The 24825-nt window shown below is 41.1% G+C and overlaps 1 protein-coding gene across 2 annotated transcripts in view; it reads right to left on the bottom strand.

Annotated features, from left to right (window-relative positions):
- Positions 1-8206, bottom strand: part of ZFHX4 (zinc finger homeobox 4) — a 158297-nt gene extending 150091 nt beyond the window's left edge. Inside the window, exon 1 of one of the 2 annotated variants that reach the window (XM_049823046.1) lies at positions 8125-8206. The gene's annotated coding sequence lies outside the window, so the exon portion shown is untranslated. Of the gene's footprint in view, positions 1-2041; positions 2101-8124 lie in introns of those variants that run through there. The other variant, XM_049823038.1, reaches the window with a different exon arrangement.
- Positions 8207-24825: the final 16619 nt, after the last annotated feature.

Below are 24825 nucleotides of genomic sequence, written 5' to 3'. Positions count from 1 at the left end.
ACCATCTTCAGCCTGGCAAGTTGTCTTTTGGTTGGGCTTTTTTTTTTTTTTTTTTTTTTTTTTTTTTTTTTTTTTTTTTTTTGTGGTGGGGAGGGGGGGGTGTTATGTTTGCGATCTCTGCCTTGGTACCTAAGGAGGAAGAGGAGGAGGAGGGTGTGTTATTGAATGGTGGCTAAAGCCTCCTCGGGACGGCGCTGAGGTGAAACAGGCTGAACCCGACTGATGTGGCTCCTCTCTCGGTTGGACCCAGTGCCCTAAGCAGCCGAGGAGAGACCCCCGGCCGCCCGGCTCGCAGGTAACAAAAGAAATACCAACCCGTGCGTTTTCTGCTGCCGCTGCTGGGGAGGCTGGGGGGGGGGTGGGGGGGTGGGGGAAGAAGAAGATGCAGGAGGGGAGGAGTGGAGGGGAACCGCCGTAAGTTGGCATCGGATGGGGGGAAAGTTTATTAGCATTTTTGCAGGAAATTTCATGTAAGGCGAGAGGGGGAAGCAGGGACGCGTCTGCCATTAGCCGCCGTGATGGGAAGGGATGCACTTGATTCTGGCACGAGCAGTTAGACAGAGCAGCAACCGAACTGCCTCCTCGCTGTTTATGAGCTTTTTTTTTTTTTTTTTCGGTTGGCTGGGGGTTTTTTGTGTTTTGTTTTTTTTTTTTTTTTTTTTAAACACCTTAGTCCTCGGTTTAAAAAAAAAACCAGACCCCTGTCCCGCAAAACAACCGCCCCAACCCCCCCCCCCCCGCCCCCCCACCTTTTCAAAAATCTCAGAAAGGCTGCGCTGAAAGAAGTAGCCCCGACCCTGCCCGCCAGGAGTCTTTCCTGCAGCGCGGAGCGGCGCGGGGCGGCTCGGCTCAGCACGGCGCGGCGGGGATGCCGGGGGCTCCGCCGGCGCACGGTCGGCAGTCGCTGCCCGCGGGCAGCCGCGCATCCCCGCCGGCGGGGCCGCGCCGGGCCGTGCCGGGCCGGGCCGGGCCGTGCCGGGCCGGGCCACGCCGGGCCGGGTCGGGTCGGGTCGGGTCGGGTCGCCTCCCCGCGCCGTGCGGCGAAACTGACAGAGAGGCAGGGCGCGCTCCTAACGGGCTCCTCTTCCTCCTGCTGCCAGAGACGGCAGCCAGCAGCGCGATCCCCCTGCGCGCACACGCACACACACACACTCACACACACTCACACTGGCACAGCCACCCCTGCCTCTGCTCCTCAGAAACCTACCTGCAAAATAAAAGGGGGGGTGGGGGGGGAGAGAGGGGAAAAAGCACCCCACACCTCCTGTACAAACGCACGCAGCCAGGGTCCCCATTGCCCTGCTGGCATCCTCCCCCCCCCCCGCCCGAAAACGAAAGTTTGGGAGGCCGAGAGGGGTGGAGATGGGGAGGAGAGGGAAGGAGGGTGGGAGAGCGGAATGCGCCTTCAAAAAGCACCTCAAAGTTTTGGGGGGACCGAGCTGCGAGACAGGAGTGCGAGCTCTGAAGGGGCTGGCAGGCGATGACTTCTGACAGCCGTAACGTCTTTCCTAATCTGACAGTATTCCCCCCCCTCCCCGAGCTCCCTACCCAAAAAGAGCGAAATAAAAAGTGGGGGGCACCCCCCGAACCTCTTCTGCAAACTGAGCAGGGTCCTCCACTTAATCCGAAAGTTACAGCCCGAAAGAGAAAAAAACCAAACCCACAGCCCCAAACCAAAACAAAAAAAATACACAAACAAAACGTAACCCCTGGAATAAAAGAGAAAGGGAGAGAGAGAAAGAAAGAAGGGAGAGAAAAAAAAGCAGCCCCTCTTTCCCAAATGAGAGCAAATACTGTACCTAAAAATGGGGAAACAGGCAGAAAAAGGGGGGAGAGAGAGAGGGGAGAGATACATGGGATCTGGGGATGTGAGTGTGTGTGTGTATGTGAGAGAGAGAGAAAGAGGCACAGAGAGAGGGGGAGAGAGAGAGAGAGCGAGAGCGAAATATCAAAGATTGTGCAAGATCAGCCTGGAAAGATAATCGATACTCGACCTAAATTTAACACAAACTACTCAATAAAAGTTAAAGAAAAAACTTACTTTCCATTTCCCCTTGCAGTTCCTACTGGATCTTCGCCTCTTTTTTTTGTTTTGCTTTATTTACTTAACAGCTGATCACATCCAAGTAAACGAGAGAAGGTTCATTAAAAAAATAATAAAAAAAAATAATCCTCCAACTTTATTGGGTGAAAATAAAAATGATTGAGCAAGAAGTGGGGGGCATGGAGCGGTCCTTTGGGGTCCGGGAGTTGTTAAAGCATGTGCCGACCGCGGTCTCGCTGTTTGGTTGTGAAGGGGTTGGGAAAAGGAGGAAAGGAAATGAAAATCCGATATGTCTTTATTCTGCTAATTATTATCGTTTTAGCCCTGTTTAAAAAAATGGCTGATTAAGTTGAGTGCGCATGTCTTTGTGTGTCTATTCCCGATATGCACTCTGGGAATGAGAGAGAGAGAGAGAGAGAGAGGGGAGAGAGAGAGGAGAGAGAGAGCGAGAGAGAGGGAGAGCGAGGGAGAGGGAGAGGAGAGGGAAGAGGAGAGGGAGAGGTGTAATTAGTGAGGTGATCAACATTCTCCGGACTGCAAATGACGCGCAGCCCCGGAGCCGGGGAAGCCGGAGCTGCCGCGGCTGCCGGCCGGGGGCTCGCCGGGGCTGCGGGAGCCACGCAGAGCTCAGCCCGGAGAAGAAGGGGCAGCAGAAAGGAGCTCGTGGATACAAACACAAGTCTGCAAACTTCATTAGTAACACAGACACACACGCACAGGCACACAGAGTAGATGGCTAGGGAAAATTAAAAAAAAAAAAAGGGGGGGGGGGGAGAGAAAGAAGCGGGGGGGCGGGCGCGGGGGGGCCCGCAGACTTGCTCTTTTAACTGTTCGGGAACTTAAAAGAAACGGGTCCAAATTAATTATTCTATCAGGGAGATTTTTCTTTCTGTCTGTCTGTCTGCCTGCCTGCCTGTCTTTCTCTTCCCTTTTCTCTCTTTTCATGGGGATTTAATGAAAAATATATGTTTGCAATGGGATAATGAATGTCCGACACCTCTGTAAAAGGAAAGATAATACGTCTAAGACAGGGAATAACTGCCCATACGGAGATAAAGATGGATTTATTTACACATACACACATGCGCGCACTCGCATCCTACATCGTATTTACACATATGCACATACACTCCGCGTACACACTGCCACACAAAAACTAGCACACTTTATTTGGTGGCTGCCATGTAATTGCTTGGAGATACCAACAAAGTAAAAAGCAAAGCCTTCCAGAATATACAATACCAACTGTAAACAGCCTTATCAAAATGAAGTAAATATCAGCCCAGGGAAAGAGTCTCTTTGCATACAATACAGGTTTCATGCATATACATGCATCATCTTCCACTTTCCCTCCAAGTATTGATATTTTATTAATATTTTATCTACTATATTTTACCAGACACATTTCATTCGGGGAGGGGGGGGGGGGATTATTATGATGAAAACTAGGGTAAAATGTACAGATGTCATTATAAATCGGAATCTTCTACAAATATTTTCCTGTGTGGGATTTAAGAAGATTGCTTCTCATTTGAAAATCTAATTATCTTAACCTAATACTGCAGATGTGAATATGACTGACACTTTCATTAAAAGATAATTAACTAAAACTAGGAATAGACATACTTTAAAATACCCCCTACTGAAGATAAAAACATGACTATTCAAAGAGCATCCGAATACACCGCAGGAACACGTGCAGATTTTTGATAATGCTATTCCAGAAATGGGTAGACCAGAAATGGTCACTAAGTCACAGGTACGTGCAAGAGATATTTACAGTACCAAGGACCCCGTGCAGGTGAACCACAACCTTAGAGCTGACATGCCTTTGAAGTTCGTGATTCCTGCGATACACGTCAAAACCTTGTCTTAGGCCTTAACCGCCAAAACCAGCAGGAAGGTTTTATCACAACCTTCCATTAAAAGCACGCGCACACAACAACAAACCAGCAAAAACCTGGATGGCAGAAATAGGCACCTCTCTGGGCCCTAAACCTTCTACTCCAGGAGAACGTTTTGCAAGTTCTGGAACTAACGCTGATAGGAAAATCCCCACCTGATGATGAATTAAGGCTGCCCTTAAGGAAGCACAGGCCAGTGTCAGGGAACCGAGTTGCTAAAAGCAGATGTTTAAGGTCAGAGTGAAGGTCCTGATAGTTTGGGGCGGGGGGGGGGGGGGGGAAGGTCTTTGGAAAGGGGAGGGAAAAAAAAAGACAAATACAAAAATCGCCAGCCTGAAAGTACGGCTATTCCAAAAATCGGAGCCTGCCAATAAAGAGGGGAACATAGAAGGAGCCCTACCCCAATCCAGAGAAACCTTACTTCAAACTTCAGGAAAATCTCCAAGACTCGAACTTAAGGAAAAGTCAGGGGCACTTGAGGGTTAGTAAGAGCAACTTTATTCCTTTTTCAAACCTCACCTAAGCATTGCACCAGCTCATCAATGAAAAAAATGTGAGCGTATGTATGCAGATTTCCACAGGCACTGCACCCTGTGAATGAAGGTAATAAGGAAAGTAGCGATATTCTGCATCGTTGTTTACACGGTGGGGAAAAAAATGCAAACAAAGAGTGAAAATGAAATCTCTGAAACCCGTTTATAGTTATCAGATTGAGGGAGTATGATGGAAAGAGGGCTTTTAGGCTTAAACTGTAGACGAAACGGGACTCTTAGATAGAAGGATGCATTGTCCATTCAAGTGTATGCCTGAAGGATGGTAACCCATTTCCTAAGACTGAAGACAATTAAATACAAAGTGATGAAGAAACACCTGAGAACAATACATCTATTTCAAATTCAAGTGAAGAAACACGTATACTTAATGTCACAGAAGAATAAGGAAACGAAGATAATTTAGTTTTAAAGTCGTCCCCCCCGCACCTCCCCCACCACCTCCTTTATTCCTAGTGCTTTTTTCCTGGTGAAACATCAATATCATTAATGTCATTAATGTCAAAACACCAAACGTCAGAACAGTCAAGTCATTCTTTTTTGGCTGTAGATTTTTTCCCTTTCTCTCTTCTTGGAGGGGGATATAGGTTTATGATGTTCTTGAGTTACAGCTAAAGGAACAAAGGGGGGGGGGGGAGGATACAGGCAGGAATTGCGAGAGGGGAGTCCACATTTTTCAGTGTTTCTTCTGCCACTGTTTACTGTCCTTCCTAACGTTTTAAACCCCCCCCCCTCTCTTTTTCTCTCTCCCTAAAAATAGTAGCTATCGGGGTTGTGTGCGTGTGTGTGTGTAGGGGGAAAAAAAAAAAAAAAAAAAAAAAGGCACTACGGGATGTTAACAGTTTAGAAGAAACCCGGGGATCGCCACGTAGCTAGGAAAAATCGAAGAAGGTTAATTCCGGGAGGCAGCAGCAGCAGCAGCAGCAGCAGCAGCAGCAGCAGCAGCAGCAGCAGGTTTGTGGGATGTGATAAGAGCGGAGCGCGGCGCGGGCTGGGGCGGCAGGCGAGGGGGACCGGGGCCGGCCGCCGCGGCTGCGGTGGGAGCCGGCGGGCGGCGGGCGGCGGGCGGGCTCCCCGGCGGCGCGGCCCGGCCCGGCCCGGCCCGGCTCCCGCTCCCCTCTCTCCTCCCTCTCTCGCTCAGCTGATCGCCCCCGAAGACTCTCGCCTAACCTCTCAGCTCCTCTCCTCTGGTCTCGGTGGACCCCCCGCCCACCGCCTCCGAACTTCTCCTGCAGGCACCGTTACACGTTTGGGGTTTTTTTCGAGCCTCCTGTTGAAACCACAAAAAGCTCTTGATAGTGACGTTACATTTCAAAGAGAGGGAAGGGAGAAAAAATGGAAAAAAAAAAAAAAAAAAAAAAAAGCCCTCAGCCTTTTCTGTCCTCTACCACCTCCAGCCTCAGCCCCAAGGAAAACTTGTTGGCCTGGGCGAGACGAATCCGGTGGGGGCTGGAGCCCGAGACTGACCATTCTCTGATAGACAAAGAAATCCTAGCCCAAACCGGGCTCTCTTACACCACGTCTTTCCTCCGCCAAGCTCATTTCACTCCCTAAATCTGCGCTGCTGACACACAGGGGCACAAGGATCTGCATAATTACAGCCACAGCCGCTCCCCTTTTTAATAAACCGACATAATTCCCTAATAAACGTCCCCTTCCCCCACCTTCTCCTGTCCCCAGACCCCAACCCAAGGGAAAGGGGATCCGTGTCTTTTTACTGCGTTCCCTGAGTCCATAGATGAGCTCAGTTTGAAACGAGGTATTACAAGATTTCAGTGTTACAGACCCTTTATCTGAGCTACAGACACTTTCAGATCCCCAGCCCCCACCTCCTCTCCTTTTTGTTGTCTCTTCTCCTCCCGGGGGCTATTTGACAAAGGCAGTGTGTTAACTAACATTTTTGTTTAACTCAGCAACTTCTTTTCAAAACATACTTAAACCTGATAGCAATCTCTTGTACTTTTTTTTTTCTTTTTCTTTTTTTTTTTTTTTTTCCCCTTTCCCGAGATGAAATTGACTTTGAACCCAAAGCGTTTGGCTATTATTAATTATTTCTTTCTTTGCAGGTATCACGTATACAAATCTATTCTTAATTTACAACGCCCCCCCCCCCCCCCATCATCAAACACATTCCAGTACACACTAAAAAAGGGCTGAGGGGAGGGAAGGGGGGGGGGGGGGGGTGAGAGAAAACAAAAATCCCCGATCTGATTCCTGGAAAGTTTTGTTCGAAAAAGAAATAAAACAACGATAACATATTGCATTTCAATTATGCCCCCACTGCCCCAGATTTGGCATTCACCTTCTGAAAGTGCATCTAACGAGCAGTGACCTAAGACAAAAATCACAGCCGAATAGTATAGACATCTTGCTGAGATTTTGAGCTAAATAGTGCCGTTCCCGATTGGCTTTTGTCGTTGTTGTTGTTATTTTGGCTGGAGCCGCACAAAAACGCGCACCCGGACGTTACTATAAATAAAAGCCTTCCAGGTCTAAGTCTGCTGCCGGCGTTTCCTCCGGAGCCTTAACAGCCCCTTTTCAGCTCCTTTCTTGGGCAGATCGCGGGGATTAAATGCCCTGAACCTGAGCTCCTGGCCTTGGATGGGAAGGGAAAGAAAAAGGGAGAGGGAGAGAGAGAAAGGAGAGGGTGAAGGAGCCAGGCGCCCTCTGGGCTTTCAGAGGTCAGCGCTTTGACAGTGCTCTGACCTCCCTCCCCTCCCGGCAACCACCCCAGTGTTTATAAACAAAAACAGTCAGGACTAGCCCCAAACAATAGCAATTCACCAACTTCACAGGCACTTCACTAGCTCTTATGCAAATCGAGGAAAACGACCGCTTACCACCGCTCCCCCCCCCCCCCCCCCAATCCCCTCCAGAAAGCCCAAGAGCATATTTCCAGCAGTGATATATCCAAGGGAAAAATTTTACATTCTATCCGGGAAAAGGACAAAAAGGGACTTCAGAAATAAACCGGTTCTGGTAGAAAGACAGACAAAAAGGGAGAAAAAGCCAATAAAACTACCGATCTTACTGCAGAAAGAGGAAAGTTATGAAATATTTATACCTAAATCCAACAATCCACACTGCCAATAAAACAGGAATCTTTGTTGTGTAGACAATATGCTAAACTACCTCTGCGACAAACAGCGATTATAAAACAACCAGGAAAAGTTATTTTCGCCCAAGGAGCCAAGTTTTCAAAGAAAACGTGTGGATTTTACAGCTAAATAAAAGCCACCACCTCTGTGTTATCCGTAAAAACTACACATAAATTAAAAGCACCGTTAAAAGAAAAAAACCTTCCAGCAAGCAAGCAGCACATCTGATCTGACTTACAAAAAAGTATAATTAAAACCATCTTTAATTACAAAAAGCAGCAAGCGAAAACTAAAAGAATCAATGCTTTCTCCCCAAAATATTGTCCGCCAAGGTATAGAAATGATAGTTCTATAGTCCTGCATTAAAGCGTAACTGAAACTCCACAGTTCAGGAATTGATTACGCGATAAGGAAAAAAAAAAAAAAACGTAAAAGAAAAAAAAAAAAAGGTCCTAATGATTTTCAAACTTTTGTTTAAAAATGATGAAGATCAGGAAAGGTTGGAGGAAAAGTTAAAGGAAATATACCTCAAGAGAAAAAAGACCATCTCCTTTTCTTCTTTGTCTATCAGTCTCCAGTTAAAGCATATGGAAAATGTTTTCAAAATGCCTAGATTTGGCACATTGTCATTGCAAAGAGAGGAGCGCAGTGATGCTGTTATAGAAAATGGGAAATAAATTCAGGATTGGGTGCTGCCTCCTTCAATGCGGATTTATCTAAGTTTAATTTAATATTCCGCAATCACTGTATGATCGCATATAATTCACCAAGATCTTTAAGGGCTTTGCCTAAATATGTTGACCACAGGCACAAAGTAATTTAATCAGATTATTTCCTTCTTTTATTTGTGTTTATTTTTCTCATTAAAAACACTTTGAATTGCAATTGTAAATAATAGAAATGATGGAATATTAGGTCTGGGGTGAACAAACGCTCAGAGAAGGCATTAGCTTTATTAAAATCATTCTGAACGTAAAATCAAAAAGCACAAAATGGTTGTTTGTAAAACACTAAACCTTTAATCGATTTATTGGCATTCCGATCGATTAGATAAACGGAAATCTATAGTAAACATAAAAGCATTTAAAATATTTTTCTCTCATTTATAAACAAAACTTTTCTTTCCAGTAGAAAAAAATGATTATCAAACGACTAACAGGAAATTCTTCAGATATCAAATTACGATAATAAAATTATTTCCACATGGAAAGGGATAATGACAATGATGATAGTAATTATAATAATGAATAATTCAACAGCCCTTTGACATATATGGAAGAGCCTGGTTCAAAAACAGCTTTTGAAGGGGGCTGCTTCTAGGGGATATTTTTAAATAAAATTGAATTTTGAGGCTGAAAGCTTAGATCAAGTGGCAGTTTAGGTGCAAGTGCGAAAGTTGCGCTAATTTTTTCCTGCATTTTTCAGGCGGGAGCGTTCACTTTGACATCGCCCTTTAATTTAAGTTACCACTCATTAGCAGAAAAAAAAAAAAAAAGTATGTAAATATGTAAGCTACCCCTGAAATTGTGAGGGGAAAACTGTGTCTTCACGCCAGGGCGATGGGGACGGGGAGCCTTTACCTTATAATTTAAACGATTTGCCTAGCTCGCAGTGTACCTTCCAGATTACAGAAAAATTCTGCGAGCAATAATGTATTTGACCATTTAAGTGAAAGAACACAATTTATTTAGAGGTGGAAGGTGGGGAACTGCAAGCCGGAGAAATGCAGCAATCAGAGCTTGTGGCATTCTGGCTGCGCGAAGAGGAAGTGTTGCTGTAACGGGTATTATGTTTATTTGATAAAGAAAATCAATGAAAGTGGCTGTAAAGTAGTTAGTGAGGCGTGTGTTTGGGACTCGGGTTGAATAGTGACTCCAGCGGGCTGGTCGATGAGCTCTAAGAGCTCTGGAAATCTAACCTAACCCTCAGAGTGAGCTCTCTCTCACTCAGTGCTGCACCTTCCCTGGGCTGGGAGACTTCAGTCCTTGTCTCCTCCCTCTGTCTCCTTCCTTCTCTCCCCGCATCCCTCCCTCTGTCCCTCCTTCCCTCTCTCCCAGTTCTCCGCTCCCGCTTTCCTTCTTCCCATCCGCTCCAACCAGTCTCTCTCCCAGGTTTAGTTGCTCTCCTTAATCTCTCCCATTCTCTCTCTCTCTCTCATTCTCTCTTCCCATGTCTGCCGTAGCTGTTTCCTCCCTTTCCAGCTGGTCCTCTGAGTTTTCCTGTACTCTTGGAAGCCTTCCTCCTCCTCTAATTCTCTTCCTCCCCTCTCAGGTCGCTGGATTCCTAAGTTTTCTTCCAGCCTTTTTCCTGTCTGTCTTCACCAGCCAGATTTATCTCTTATTTTGGATTGGTTCCTCTGGACATGTGCTATATTAGTAATTATCCCCACTCGTTTCCCTTTCACACACCCGTGCTGAAGAGATGAGCGCACCACTCTCTTTCCTCACTTGGGATATTTTAAGCATTGCCTAATCTTCGGCGGTGTTGTATTTTAGACCTTCTGCAGCTATTCCCCCCTTTTCTCCCGCTAATCTTCATTCCCTCTAATTTACAACAGAAATGTTTCTCCTCCTCCTTTTCATTTCCTACTTTACAATTTCCTTTGGGGTTTCTAAATAGCAGTGTGTCCTTTGCATTTCCCTACCCCCATGTCTTTCACTGGTTCACTTCAGCTATTTTATTTACCCGGTTGCTAGAGGAATATTTCTTTCCTTAACAAGTTTATCTCCCTGTCTTTCAGCCCCAGCCTATAAAAAAAGAAAGAGAAAAAAAAAAAAAGGGGGGGGGGGGGGGGGAGAAGGAAAAAAAAAAAAAAAAAAGTTGAGCTTGTGGCTCTTTTCTGCGAAGTAACTTGGTTTCAAACTTCTGGTTTGGATTATGTGTCATTATCTATTTTCCCTTATCGCATCTCCCGTTGCCCTCCCCACCCCCCTTCGCTAATAACATCTTTAGTGTGGTCAATCTTAAATATGGCAGATCTCCGAAAAACGCTTCCTCTCCAGCTCTCTGCTGGAATTCATTACTCTCCCCACTCTTCCCACCGCGCCGCGTCTGCGGGGCCCGGCGCGGCCCGCTGCGCGGAGCCCCGCGGAACACCCCCCCACCCCCCCCCACCCCCCCCCCCAGAGCCGCCGCGGGGATGCGCCGCGTCCGCTCCCCGCCGCCCGCCGCCGCCGGGCAGCGCCCCCACGCCGCGGGGCCCGCGCTATGGCAACGCCGGGGACCGCGCGGGGACCGGCCGCGGCCGCTGCGCTCCCGCGGGGCCCCGCCGCCCGCCGCGGAGGAGCAGCGACGCCTCCGGCGGCGGGGGGTGGGGGTGGGGCGGTGGGTTTGGCTGGGGGGGGGGCGGCCGGGGCAGGCAGCCCGCGGGGCGGGCGGGGAGGGGGAGCCGTCCCCTCCGCGGGCCCGGCAGGTGCGAGGGCTCGGCGGCGGGAGAAGCGCGCCCCGCGCGGCTCCGCGCCGGAGGGCGCAGACCGCCCCGCGCTGCCTGCCCTCCGCCGGCGACGGCAGCATCCCCTCGGCGGGGAGGAGGTCAGCTTTCCCCGCCGGTCTACCTGCCCTCGTTTGTCCGCGGGGCAGAAGGTGGGGTTTGGGGTCTCATTCTTCTTAACTCTTCCCCCCTCCCCCCCCGCCCCTTTCTTTTCTTTTTCTTTTTTTTTCTTTTTTTTTCTTGGCCTTTTTCCTTGTTGTGCCCTGATCGTCTGGAGTGGGATCTAGATGAGGGATCCCCCCTGGCGAAGTCACTCATGTGCTGCTGGCTGTGACACATGCTACGTGTGTCGCCTTTGTATGGTCCTGGTTGGGCCACATGCACTTAGCCTGCAGTTTATTGCAGGATTTGTTTTTCGTGTGCGCAGTGAGCGCTGGAATAAAAAAGCGTTTCAAAGGGGACCACTAGAGTTGACGTTTCAGGCCTGCTCTGAGTTTTAAACACACCTTAACCCGAGGAAATGATCGTTCCAGGTTAAGTGGCCCTACCCTGTCCTTTGTTTCATTATTTGGGTTCTTCTGTTTTGTTCCTGTAACAATTCTTCTTAAGAAGCTGCAGGAAGAAATCCGTTTTATTAATTTCGTCCATGTTGACCGAAACATTTTCACCGTTTTACATACGGCTGGAGTTCTGTTTAGACTCACTTCTTCTCTATAGGTTACACGCACGAAGTGAACAGCATGGGCCCGATCCTGCCAGTCCCTTCTTGAGTGCGTAAACGTCAATCTGGCCCATTGTCAGAAACTCTCGCTACCGCCAGGGCCTCCCGTTGGTGTGAAGTCTGATAAAATGGCTTTACCTGTTCCACGCACCTATAAGGCTACCCCAAACAAAAGTTGTCACCTAGCTCATATAATTCTGGTTTGCTAAAAGCATGCTATATGTTTTGTGAACTAAGCCTCTAATAGCTATAACTTTCTGCTTTGCTTAAATGTGCTTCAGGGAGGAGTGATAGCTTTGACTTTAACCGTTTTGCAGCACCGACACAGGCACAAACGGAAACGAGCATTTTAGAGAGTTTCAGACAAAATACAATCCACAAACAAGGCAAACAATATCATCCAAAAGTCTTATTAACTAAAACCCAGTGTAGAAGTGTACATTTTACAGATATTTGCCCAGGAACTTAGACTGTTAAATTCTGTCAATATCTCCATCACCCCTGAAATTATTGCTCACCTATATCCATAGTGACCCCAAATTGTCAGAGAGAAAGCCTGCCAGTTGTAAATCCACACGGGGCTACAACAGGATTGCAATTTATTATAAAGCAGAAATGTTACTGAAGGGAAAATTGGTGCCTATTCCCAAGTCCACACCTGAAAGGAACACACTTTCCAGAAATAAAGATCTTACGGAGGATTGTTCAACATTTCTTGTGAGATACCGTCATCATACTAGGTAGATGTTATTTATTCTGAATTCTTTTTAACCCCCTATGAACGCTTTGCAAAAAATTTGTTTAAAAATGAAAGGGATACTGAAATTCAACAACCCCTCAAAAAATTAAAATATATACTTACGTTACAGACTTTATCTGTGACAGTACATTACAGAATAGTCAGGATAGAGAGATACCTTTTCCTTCTTTCTCCGAAATGATCTAGCTTCCTTCTGAAATGATTTTAATGAGTGCAGAAATATTTTTCATATTATTTAAGAGAGGAAATGAAGGACTACTGTAAAACGGAATTTAAAAGTATGTTTTAATACTCTGAAAGACAAATATGGAATATATGTGTTGTGGGGGAGATCTTGTATACGACGTGGAAAGACCTGCTTTTAAACAAGTGTGTATGTGCATTCCTTCAGATGACAGCGTGCACACTGTAGCTAGAGTCAGGTTTTTTGACCTTTTGGTCCACATGTTTTTAACAGAAAATGATTGTAATGTAACATAAGCATAAACAAATTCAAAGAGCATCTGAAACGTATTCATAAAGGCAAAATCAATTAAAAAATCTAAAATGCTATTGATTGTGAAGAAGTGTTTGCAAAACACTTAATCCTAAAAGGTGATCACATGATTTTTTAGTATTTACTCCCCAAATAGACTTGTGAATCTAAAAAGATGCTAACCTGCTTACACAACGTGGACAACTTTCCCCTTTCAGTTCATTTCTGGTGTCAGTAATAATAATGAACACAGGAAACGTATTCCACTCCTTTGTCCTGAAACTCCTTTAAAATTATCTCTTCACAGAGACATCCTTAGAAATTAGAAGTATCCTAGGAATCGGTATTTCTACCAAATAATTATTTTAAAACTGGATATATGTGCCGTTTTCCTTTCTTTTTCAGTAGATAGTTGTGAGTATTGATTGATAAGATATTAGTAAAAAGAAGGAAATAAACTCTAAAACTAAAACATGCTGTAAGGCAACAAATAGATATTTTTACATTTATGCTAAAACACTTGTATTTTCTTTTAATAGGAAGTCTTCATAAATTATTAAATCACACCTGATCCAGTTAATAATGAAGTTAACCACCATCAGGTAAAATGCTGTTTTCTGTGTAGGATTTATACTTTAGTCCCACAGACACTTCATATCCCCGTTCCACATTTCTTTTGTTAACATTATTCAAACTTTTATTTTAGGACTATTGTAATAAGTAAAACATGTGTGTGTGTGTGTGTGTGTGTGTGTGTGTGTATGCACAAACACACGGAGACAATTGATCCGTCCCTTTTTCACACAAAAATATTTGTGTGTAGCTATGTATTTAGATGCATACAAAGGACTGCTCAGTTTTTGGTTTTGGCACAGTAATTAAGGTAGCAGGATTCAGATATGGTTTAATGCTGAACTTTCAAAATTGAACATTAGAGCTCCTGGTTCATCTACAACAGGATGGATACTGTGTTTATAGAGTTCATTCTTGACCTTACCTGAGTAAGTACTTTAAGTTAAAGTATGAGATGCACCTAGAGGGGTAATACATTGAGTTTAATAGGAAGACAGTTAATAACCTTTTTTCATCCTCATGCACTATCAATCATGGCTGTCACCAGTCTGCTGAATCAAAGCAAAAGTGTTCTTCACAGATGACTGATTAGAAACGCAAAATCACAAGATCCATCTTCATGGTCACTTTTATTATAGTCATTTTTAAACTGACAGCAACCTGCTCAGTTTCAGCAGACTGGGCATCACAAATAGTGTCACTCAGTGCAGCTAAGCATGAGAAGATGTTGGCTGGATTATACTTAAAAATAATTAGGCCCAAAGCCTTTTGTGGAAGCAAGAAAAAGGATTTTCTTGGTTCCAGCCCCATCTTTTCAACACTAGCAGTAGGCTAGGTTTTTACAGTGGGTTACTATTAGAAAATATTTTCCTTCTTCCACTCCTAGTGAATTAATCAGTTTTAGGTGGCCCTTGGATACTTTTTAAAAACAATACCTTTGCTGGTAATGCGACCAGTCAGCTTTGATAGAACCACTCTTAAGCATAGGCTTAACATTACGTCCTGCTATTTGTACAGTGCAGTGATGAACTGTTGGTTTCCAGCCTTCTGAGGAATATTGCAAAAGCTAATTACCTTGTTAACTAGATTTGTTTCAATAACATTGTCTCCTGTTCAAATAAACTAGTGAACAGTTCAGCAGTTTAAGGTTATTTATAAACTAAATAGGCTCCAGCAAATTTAAAATCAAAATGGTATAGGCAAGAGGCAGAGGGAGAAAGAGGGAGAGAGGGAACACTGACACTGCAAGTTGTGCTCTGTTCTGGTGTGTTTCCAAAATGCAGTGAATTCTAATATAAGAAAAGGTACTCAGTAATGTGGAAAAATGAAAGGTGTTTTTTTTTTTTTTTTGTGGAAATATGGTAAATATTGAATTTACATTGTGACTTACAGTCTTTAAGCTTTGTACATACTAAGCCAAATTGCGTAAATTGCTATTGACTCCAAAGGGTGTTTTTCCTGTGTGAAAACTGTAGGATTGGTTCCTTAATGTAAATAAAAGCCTTTCACTCTACTTAACGCTGCTTAACATGGGTAAGAAAATAATAGATTCTGATTTGGAATTTTGATTCAAGGACTGATGGAGTGAGAAGACAGCCAAGACTAATTTTTAAATTAGGTGGAAGCTAAATAGGCCTCCCTCAAAACTCTTCAAAATCTTTTCCCCTTTTTAAAATTTAAATTCCACTTCATCTCGTGAGCACAAAATAACATATTACACCAGCTGAGCATCATTTTAGAATGATCTTTAGCATTCCAGTGAAATGGTGCATCTGGTTTGCCACTTAACTTTAAACCCCAAAAGGTAGTCTTATTAGTAAGCCTGATTTGTGGGGCTGTGATTCCTTTAGTACGGCTCAAAGGACTTTAAGCACTGTATATCTAAAACTTTCCTTTATAACACGCTTGCTAACTAAAGTGACGTCGGTGGGCTGCGGTATCAGACCTTTCTCGCAGTGCCCCTTGTAGTGCCCCTTCCCATCCTCCCCTCTCAACCTGGAGGGCAGGACTTTGGTCAAGTAGGGCTTGTCCAAAAGGCAATGCTCTTCATTTCCACCCTCAGACCTCACTCTTGCTTTTCTCACTAGGCTACGCGCGCACACATGCGCGCGTGCACACCCCCCTCCCGCTCTCACGCTCGGTGGTGGTGAAATGAGGTGTGTACAAACGTGCAAACAAACTCTCTCACAGACACACACACACGCACATTCAAAAAGCATGCTACATACGTGTTCTTAAAACTGTACAACATGGATTGGCACACAGTCACTGGTTCCTGGATAGTTGTGCTGACATATTTATCCCAAGCTAGTCGTGCCAGGAGAATATCTTTAATTAACATACCTTTAATAGTTTTATAATATTTCCACATACTGCATAAACAACTGTGAGACTGAAGGAGGAAAGAGGGGAGCAAAGTAGGCAGTTTTATGGCCAGTTGAGATTCACATGCTCTGTAAACAGTTTCATTCTTTTTCCCCCGTTAAGGCTTATCTTAAGGATATAATTAGCATTTGATAATATGGTCCCATGTAGAGACTCCATGTTTGTTAAAATGGTTTTAACATGCATCTCTATTTTCTGATGAAAAATTGATACACTAATGCTGACTGACATCTGTCTAAAAATCAAAGAAGCTAAGTATGTCTGAATTTAAATTTATGAGCATTAATCAAAAGCTAATCAAGCAGAGAAACTAACAATGTCTACTGATAAGTAACACAATCATATTTTAATAACGATGCTTTTGGGGGGGGGGCGGGGAGACAATGTTATTTAATTAACCTTTTTTCCCATTAGGTATTTTTAATAGTATATTCTCAACATAAATAGCTAGGGAAACGTGACTGTAAATTATTCCTGTGCACCTTTGTGTGTTGTAAGGACCTGTTTTAAAGAAAACCTGAGATCTGGAAGTATAAATATCTGCACTAAAGAAAAAAATAATACATTTGTTTGGGCTACAAACACTTTCAAGTTTCAAGTAGAAGTTGTCCTTTTTTCTAAATATTAAATATTACTAATCTACTTCCTAGGGATTTTTTCAAGCCCAGTTACCGTTTTAAGACAGTGTGGAAAAGGTGATCAGTAGCTTGAGTTAATCGCATAGTAAATCCTTGTGTCTCTAATAATGAGCATAAGTAGGATGAGCAATGGTAAGAAATTTTGTGGGGTTTTTTGCTATCACGATGAAAGCAGACACAGGTTATAATCATTAAAGATATTTTTAATTCCTCAGGAAAACAGCTACATCAACCTGACTTTGTAAACTTTTAGAATGCATAACATATATGTACATGTTATATCTTCCCTCAAAATGCTCTGTTGCTCCTTGTGTGCTTATTTACTACATCATTACACCTGCTTATCCAGAGTATTTATTACATATTAGTATGTAACCCAGAGTTAACTTTAAAAGACTAGGATTTTCAGAAATAAACTTCAAATTAACTATATTTCCAACTACAATTCTATCTATCAATTCTTATAGGACATGACTGAAGTAAGTACTAACATACTATTGGGTCATACTATCTTTTCACAGGAAACATTGCAGTAGAACTATTATGACATATTTAAGTACTGAATGCATATAAACACTTTGTAAGATTTCCCAAGATGTAGTTTGTGTAATAAATAAGAAAAAGAATTTGCATCTGCTTTAGTAATTACTATTGTAATTGGAAGACAATAATAGTTAATGGGTAGGTACATGCACGGAAGACAGCAGCTGAAGGACAGCGTAACTTTTATATTAAATAAGCAGATTTACCCGAGTAAATAGACCAAACAGTATCTGGAAGATTTCTCTTTCCAAGTGCACTTATACTAAACATATTTAGACCCATGGAAAATAGCCCTCAAATCCTTCAACAGCAAACACAGAGCAGCAGGCACAAACACTAGGAATTGCCATACCGCACCTGCCTTTTTGCTGCCTGAATATGCAGCTATTTCTGTCCTCACTCCCTTTTTTTTCCCCTTTGGTTTCTGAAATGTTTCTTGCAGAAGCTTAGAGAAGGGAAAAGGCTTTTCTATGAGAGTCAGGTTGCAATAAATGTGTATGTGAGTGAGAGAGAGTGTGTGTGTGCATACGAAGATGTATTAGGAAGGCTAGACTGGTCATCTTTCAGCATCTCTCTCCTACCTGGCATTCAGAACCTCAGCTACCACTCACTGAGCTTTAAAGGGAAAAGAGAAGGGAGCACAGGTCATGCAAAATGCTTCTATTTTTATATTCAAACTACCAACATTTAGAATAAAGCATATTGCCTGATATCAATATTCCCAGTGGCTAACTAGTTACGTAATTTTTACCTTCTCTAAAAAGCATTTAGCTGTGTATCAGTAAGTCCAGATGGCTGTTCATCAGGACTTAAACAGGATTCTGCATTTTTCCTTTTGCATTTTCTAAAATATTGATAATGTACTATAAAGCAGGGATTTCTGATTTGTTGACTTTTTAGTTTGTTTGTTTGTTTTGTTGATTGTCTTTATACTCCCAGATGTCTTTTTTTTACCTCCTGCAAAAGATAATAGACATGAATCCTTGCAGGTTGTCTATGCATTTTTTGCTTTATGAGAGCAACACGTTACAGGAAAGGTATAAACTTTTCTTTCCCAATATCGCAAAATCAAGTATTTTTCTTCCAAAAATTAGGAACAACACCTATTTTTATCCTTATGCTGAAAGATGCTCGTAGAAATTGTGGTATAAACATCCTGGATATGCTAAATACACCAAAACACATGAGTCTAATACAGAAACAACATTGAAAACAACAGAAGAGCTATCTTATTTCTCAAGTAACAGATTCAGGGACAAGCACTTATACTTTGTTTTTCTTCTATCTTTTAGAGGTAGTCTAAATAACAGTTTAGATCACAGTCTGGTAGGCTAAAAGGAAAAGATTATTTTCATATAAATGTCCAACTAGCGTTTTAGAGCCCTGCTGTGGAATGCAAAAGGGGTAAAAAAAAAAAATTTCCCCAAATTTCCTTGTCCTGATGATAAAAGAATAGTTTAGGTGCTAAAGTAGGGCTTTTTTTTAAAAAAAATATTTGATCTTTCTTTGTAGTTTTTATTCTAACTTAACTGTATTTAGGCCTCGTTTTCATCTTTATAAAGCACTAGGTTTTCCTTCTTTGTAAGCTATTCTCCCATAGTGCATCTTAGTTTAATTCATTTTTAGCAAAAGAAACACCCAGGTTCAATCTGGAGACCTCCTTCCAACATAATTTAGCTAGACCTTTTCTTAGTAAAGGTTTTCTGGTTTTCATTTTCACTTCATATTCTCAAATAAAAGATCCTTTGTTGTCTACCATTTGATTGGACTTAATGAAAAACACTCCATTTTAACTTAACAGTATTTCCCTTTGAATTTATTATATTTAAGGACACTGTCAAAAATCAAGCATTTAATCTCAGGTTTTTATACTTAAAATTATATTACTATCATATGGTTCAATGAGGTGATGTAAAAAGTATATTGAATAGATTTCAAAAAGAAAAGTGAAAAACTAGTCTCATTTTAATATGAAACTAAATACTATGGCTAATGTGCAGATTGGGTATGGTAGTTGACTTTAAAGACTAACATGTGACAGGGTGCCAACAGCTGAATTGTGCAGTATTGACTAAATGAGGTTCACTGATTTGTATTGAGGCTAATATCTTCTTTAAACAATTCCGTGTAAATTGTGCGTATAAAGTCATTGGAAGCTATTTCTCAGGACAGCCTCGCTGGCTAGCTACCTGCTGGAGTGAGGAAGATAATCAATAGAAAGAAATAGAGCTGAGCATGAGACTAGGAAGCTTCAGAGCAGTTAGTGCTGATAAAAGTAGATGATGTCAATATTTGGGTATAACACAACTCTAGGATAACAGACAAAAGAGAAGTGCATATGTTGTAGAGTGTTCAAACAGGGCCAGAATTAATGCGTAAGTGGCAGATGTTGCCCCAGGCTGCAAAAGACATTATTTATTCCAGGTATTGTTAAATTCCTAGTGAAACACCACAGCTCAATATAGTATATTAAAATTATATCTAGCAATGAGAGAGTCAGAATACTTTCTACATGAGTAGAAATTCTCAGATATAAAGAAGCTGATGCACTCTATTGATACAGAGCATTTTCCACACGTCTCCTTGACCTCGTAAGAAAGAGCCTGTGTCAGAAATGAATATTGCAAAAACAGTGCTCACAGCTCTCTAATTAAATGAATATTTAGAACTACTATTTAAAATATTAACAAAACCAAAATGGAACAGCATAGTTTGGCAGAAATCAATTCTTTACTTCTAAAGATGTAGACGTTCTTGAGTCCACCCTCTTCCCCCCCTTTTTTGTGTTTAAAGATTATTGAAACAAAAAATTCCCAATGCTCATTCAGAATTACAATACGGTAAATTCTTTTAGCTGTGGTGTCCTTATTGGTAGTGAAGTATTGGTATATTTTTGCTAATTTAATAGTAGAAATCAGTTTTCCTCTTGCTGTCAGGCGATGAATTTTTGTTCTTCTATGCTGATCTTTCTGTTGATGTATTATGACATAGTCTGTCAACATGAACAGATATGTGAAAGGGAGATTGGGTGACTGAGACATGCAACCTGAATATGGCTCCTCTTGAATTTTAAGCATATTATCATGTTTGGATACAGTCAGTAGAAATGTAGGATTTATTTTTTTTTTTTTTTTTTCTAAAGAAAGCTATTATTTTGATGTAATTTAAGCAAAAGCAAAACAGGTGGACTATGACAAGGTCCTAAAAGCAGAATGAATGAGGTAACTCCAAAACATATGCATGAGAGCTTAAAAAGCTTTCACGTCTAAGTTAATAGCCTTTTCAAACTAGCATTTGCAAAGTGCAAAAGTTTTTGTGTAAGAAGAACCAATCCAGGCTTATCTGATTATTAAATATTGCTATCATTTAAAAAAAATATTAAATAATTCCACAAGCTTTACATGGTTTTGTTGTCACAGATGTTTTTATTGTTTGGTGTTAGATATCTGGATTACATCAAGTAGGTGATTACTATGTCAGCTAAAAAGGTCAAGTTCCATACTTTTTATTTCAAACCATCATAAAGAAACCTTTCTATAATGACACACATGTCTATACTGTAGATCTCTCCATACCCATTTTAAAAAAAGCTTCTATCTGACACATGGCTTAACAAGAAGGAATTTCTTATTTTGGTGGTTAATACATTGTCAATATTCATGCCTAAGAGAAATACTTGTGTACTGAAATAATTAACTTTTCCACAGTACATTTCTTATTAAAATATCAGATTTAATCACTAAATATACAATTTATACCACTAAAAGTTATTATTGAAAGCGATGTGCCATAAAAGCCCTCTTACACATTTTTTTTTTCCAGGTTGCTGTTCTTTAGTTGTCATATGTGCCATCATTCCATCTCAAAATTACAGGAATATATAAGATTCCTGTTTAACACTTAATTCTAAAGAAAGCTTAATTTCAAATAAAGCATGCATTTTGATTTGGGACATAGTAAAAAAATCTTTAAAGACATATACATCAACTAATTTGTTAATCTTGTGCCACTTTTAGCATTTGTCACACATATAGACCAGGAAATTGGCTCCATCTCATTCTAGCTCTGTGTTGAATTAAAAACCTCTACTGCAAAGAAGAGCATGATGTGGGGAAAGAATAAATTTAGTTCTTTCTTTAGTAATGCACATATATTTCCATACATTTCACATCCTAAGGGAGCCTGTGAACGCATTCAATAAATACAAAACTGTAATTCCAGGAAAAGGGAATTTTTATATTATAAATTTCACATAGTACTTTATTCTTAAAAGATCTGAAATTATAAATATCATTATGGTTTTATTCTTTTATAAAATACAGGATATAGAAAAAAATAAAGGCATTGAATTTTAGGGTCATTGGTATTTCTGAGGGTATTAAGTGGTTTAGAACAAAAAAAATACATATTCAACAATGGCACTTGGAAATTAAGACAATATTAGCTATGTCCAGCCAAACTAGTTCTACCTTACTTATCCTAAAATCAAAATCATATATGTAAGCATTTATATGGAACAATTGCCTATCTTCACCTTATATATTAAGGTCAGTGAAAAGAGCAGTTTATGGATAAAGGGCAATAATAAAGAGGTAGCCTTTAAACATGATTAGTTGGTGTCTATTAAAGATGTGTTAAAATGAAATATATACTGCAGGTGAAGGAAATTACTAACTCCTACTAGGATGATAGACTTGCTGTATGTGTATTTCACTATACCTTTAAAATATTTGTGCATTTGACTGCATTCTGAGGAGACAGAGCAATGTGGTAGATTTATGAGGGTCTGACGGAAACAGGGCTAGGAAAGATTATGGCATACTTGTTTAGAAAAACTGAGAACTGAAGGTTCCTGATTTACACTGACATATATCTCGATGAAACTATAGTTTGCAAATTGCCTAGAGGAGCTATCTTTTATTAAGTGTTTGATGGGTACAGAAATGTACATATCTATTATAAAACAGTCTAGGAATACTGATGTAACATTTGCAAATACAATTTTAACAATTTTAGATTTTCTTAAATCTCTTCATTTTTATGGTCATCTCACCAAACCCTGTTCTGAATGCCCGTGCCTACTGAACAAGCCATATATTTAGAGAAGTTTTGTTGCATTATTTTGAATGCTTGGGATGGTGGGATGCTGAAATGCTCTCTGCACTGCAGGACTAGGAGAGATCCAACCATAGCTTAGGCACTTTTTACCTTTTCCAACAGATTACCAATGTGTTTGACACATTCTGTGTCTTAACAGTTAGAAAAGGGAAAGAAGGTGTTGTAATTCCCAGCTTTCACAATTAATGCATTACCAAAGGCTTTCAACTTTGACACTCTGTTGCGATGCCGTTACATCCGTTTATTTTGAAATTAGACAAGGAGTAACAGATAAGACATGCAGTTTTACCAAGCACTGTGAGATTTCTTGCAAAGAAAACCTGAAAGACTGGTAAGTTCCCTACTCAGGTCAACTTTGCTTGTTTTATTGCAACTGATACAAGGTAAATGTCTTGTCTGGGAGGGGGGCGGGGGGCAGGCTGGCTTTGCACTATTATTTTCGGTACATTAACTTCCTCTTTCTTTAGGAGCTGTTACTTTTTAATCTTATTTTAAATCATTATTATCATAGCGAAAATCTGTATTAGTCAGTACAATTCTACTTTCATAATTCACATTTTATTAATGCAATTAAAATTGGTATTTACAGATGCTTCAGGAACAAAATTACGAATTTAAGTTTCAATTTAACAATGGATGATGTTACGCATTCTAGTTCTGTCAGCATATTTTCAAGCCAGGTTAATGCGTTATACAAATATTAGGCAATATTTCACATAATAATCTACCTATTAGGTGGGAAGTTTTGTCAGGCTCATAGGCACACTTGGTCACCATTTATATACAGAAAATATTATTTTTTTTCACACATAGATGTGGAAACAGGACTAAAATATCAACACTTCTAAATTTTTCACTGACTTCTAATAATGACATAATAAGCACTATCTGTTAGTGTAAGCTTTTGGTCAGCAACAGAGAAAACAAAGTTTACGATCAGACAGGTATTTACACTTTCACTACGAATTTATGTTCAGTGTGTTGATAACTTTACCAAAGGCTTTCTGTGTTCTCGTATTATCTGAAGAGTTGTAATCTGTGATAAGCAACATGCACTGAGCCATTTTTGTCAGTAACTAGCATAGTTTTCTCAAATCATTAACTCATCAGATCAGGGCAGGGACACCTGGATCTTTCCGGATGTTTGGGTAGTGCCTAGCATAATATAATGTGTACTAGAATATAAGGAAATAATTGGCACTTGTTAGTTATAAGCAGCACTTGTTAGCATAGGCTTTCTAGCATGCCAACAAGCAATTAACCTCAGCATCAGTCAACCATCTTTTCCTAGTTAACTCGCATTACACTTTGAGGACAGCTGCCATCTTCTTGTGGAAAAATACATGTAAGTATGCCCCTAACTGTCATGCAAGTTTTAGACCAGTGTAACTTTATTCTATTCAAAAGAGTTAGAGCTTTCTAAATAAGAGGGTAATCGAGAAAATTATTTTCCTTCCACGACTGTAAATTAGGAGTAAGTGCACTTAATTCATTGGAACTACATCTGTGTAAAACTGTGGCACTGATATCTGAATCAATCTTTTCTTTCTGTACCTAAGAGGTGAGAGTGTAGTACTGTACCGTACCTAAGTCAATCAAAGTAATGATGTTGCTTAGCAATGTAAATGCAAAAGAGTAGATTGCTGATGCCAAAAAATTTGCACCCACATATTGCACCTGTCAGTGCAAGGGAGGTTGCATTGCAGCTGCAGTGCAGTGTGGAATTAATGCCCTAATTAGAGACTTCTTCATCTCTATTAGATATGCCTGACAAGACAATATGGTGAGGTTATTTATCAGCTCATCATTGCTATGGGTGGCAGGAGTAGCTGGTTTTGTTCTTTCTTATTCTGTTTTTCTAAGATGTTCTAAATACTTTCAATCCATTTTTTATAGGAATAAATGACCAGAAGAGAGTTTATGTGTGTTATTTGTGTAGATCAGATAGGTTGATGGTGGGTTAATATAACTGTTTTTTCCCATTTCCCTACATGTAAGAGTGATTTTCATGGAAGAAAGGTGTGGATGAACTCAACTGTGATTTAAAGCAGGTCATTTTATTCCAATAGCAGGAAGCAACTTCCATAAATGACAACTTTTTTTTCTTTTGATAACTTCAGTGAAATACAGAGATGACACCTGTGTGAAGCATTATTTTTAGAAAGAGGGACTGGGACACTTCTTCTCCCCTGGCTATTGAAATGACATACAAATATCATTTCTTTTACTTTTTCTATGAGTTTTGTGACTTGTGCCTTGGTGTGTGACTGCGATGTGCATTTTTTGTTGACAGATGCGAATAAGGTATAGAGAGTACTAAATAAAAGTGTGCCTGGTCCAAATAGGGAGCAATATGCAGGATAACTTAGGGAAAAAAAAGAAAAAGTGGGTTCGCTGTAAACTTATTTCTTCCTGGTCAGTCCATTTGGGAATAAACAGACCAACGTGGGGTATTTTTCCAGTGAGTGATGGAAATAAAAAAACCCAGAAATTTGAGGCCTGCAAGGTACTTTAACACTGCTCTTAAGGGTTTTACATATTCAATTCTGAATAAATAAATCTTTCAATTACGGAGTCTATCTAGC

This window comes from Accipiter gentilis, chromosome 2, assembly GCF_929443795.1.
Source record: "Accipiter gentilis chromosome 2, bAccGen1.1, whole genome shotgun sequence".
NCBI classification, from domain to species: Eukaryota; Metazoa; Chordata; class Aves; order Accipitriformes; family Accipitridae; genus Astur; species Astur gentilis.
This window is presented reverse-complemented; position numbering and strand designations above follow the sequence as displayed.